The sequence below is a fragment of the Solanum pennellii genome, chromosome 6, assembly GCF_001406875.1.
Source record: "Solanum pennellii chromosome 6, SPENNV200".
Taxonomy (NCBI): domain Eukaryota; kingdom Viridiplantae; phylum Streptophyta; class Magnoliopsida; order Solanales; family Solanaceae; genus Solanum; species Solanum pennellii.
The window spans coordinates 37,570,853-37,572,689 of NC_028642.1; the positions used below are offsets into that span (position 1 = coordinate 37,570,853).

A 1,837-nucleotide genomic window follows, 5' to 3' on the forward strand; every position below is an offset into this window, starting at 1 on the left:
TACATATATTGCACTAATAATGTTTTCTCCAACTGGTGAACTGACCAACTTTTATAGCGGAGAAAGGTTAATGAAATTTCTAGAATGATCTTTTATTTTTCTATGATACAAAATGTGATGTTATTTCTTTTTGATTGCTCAGTTTTGAGGATATCATGATCAATGACGTGAACCAGCCTGATGAAATGAATCGAAGTTATATTTATTTAATATGACATTTAAATAAATTAAGTGGAATACACGTGCACAACACATCTAGTTACATGACAAGAAAAATACGCAACAAATATCTATAAGGTAATATTAGTGAGATACGACTAATTACATGATTGAACCTCATCAAATTGGAATAAGTATATACATATTTGCATTTAACTAATAAAATTTTTCATCGACAATCTTCATAGGTTCGTCCGAATAAGTGATATATATGATCATCCGCATTAAACTTCACAAAAGAATCTGCAATATTATTTTGTGCAAAAATTATTATTCAAAGCTTTGCACAAATTTTATGAATTGATAATCACGTGCAAAACACGTGTCGAAAAATTAGTTGTTTATAAATACGAAAAAGGGTCATATTTGCCCTTGTACCCTTAGAAAAGAGTCATATTTACCATTCGCTATACTTTTTTGATATATTTGCCCTTACCATCCTGCTTTAGGCACACATTTTTCCTTGTAACGTTAAGTTATCATGTCACTATTTCTATAAGCCTACGTGGCTCCATGTGTATATACATTCATTATAATAGAAAAACTACTTTCTATTTAATATTATATTCGACCCATTTAGTAAAATCTCACCCAACCATTAACCCGATCCTAGTACCTATTCTGTCATATCACTTTACCCATTAAAACAAAGATAATACAGAGACAATTGAGGACAAGCTTCTGAACCTTGATGTCCCTCATGGGGTTGCTCAATTTCTTCTCTGAAGCCATTGCTGGACCAAATTGCAGCAGCAGCCTGAAGTTGAACATTCAATATAAATAAATTACACTAATTTTTCTGTAAAATATCATACACAAATTGGTGTTTCTTTTGTATTTTCATGCACAAAGGTATGTCATATTTACATAAACAATACCAAGCTAACCTGCATAAGCAAAATAAGAAGCTAATGGAAGAAGCAAAACGCATAGCAGATGAAACTAAATACCTCACAAAAAAACCAGAAAACAAAATCACAAAAACCAACACCAAACTACTGGATAGAGACAGAAAAGACCAACTAATGTACAAAAAAAAAATAACATGATATGTTACTAGGTCTCTATATCAAGAAGGGAATTGATTGAGGTGTCGCTAAACCTCTGTGCAAGACCTCAGATGACAAGGACGACACTATCACGGAGGTGTCGTTATTTTTTCTTTTCTCGCGCTAATTGACTTGCTTATTTCCACACACAGTTTTGCTTCTCAATGATCTTATCTCTGGGACTTCTTCTAAGAGATTATTACAAGCGACTGAGAGAAAATTGAAGAGCGTTGACTCTGTATTATTTGTTTTTTAATGGGTAAAGTGATGAGAATGTGAGAATTAGAACAGGGTTAATGGTTGGGCAGGATTTTTCTAAATGGGTCAAATATAATACTAAATAGAAAGTAATTTTTTTATTATAATAAATATATACACACATAGAGCAACGTATGCTTATAAAAATGGTGACATGATAACTCAATTGTACAAGGGAAAATATGTTCCCAAAGTAGGATGGTAAGGGAAAATCATCACCATATATTATTATAAGTGAGAAGCTCCAAAGTGAAAAGTCGAATTACGATTTTGCCCCTCTACGAAATAAAAACTTTAATAATTTTCATATA

General features: G+C 31.8%; 1 long non-coding RNA gene across 2 annotated transcripts; it reads right to left on the reverse strand.

The window, feature by feature from the left end:
• Positions 1-276: 276 nt before the first annotated feature.
• LOC107022707 lies at positions 277-1,592 on the reverse strand. Of its 2 annotated transcripts, XR_003578866.1 has the most exons (3): positions 1,322-1,592; positions 907-976; positions 277-462 (listed from the first exon to the last, which is right to left on the reverse strand). It is a non-coding gene; the product is annotated as an uncharacterized LOC107022707 (long non-coding RNA). The 2 variants fall into 2 exon arrangements; XR_001457136.2 differs by lacking the exon at positions 277-462 and having other exon boundaries at positions 545-976; positions 1,322-1,591.
• Between the last annotated feature and the right edge of the window lie 245 nt (positions 1,593-1,837).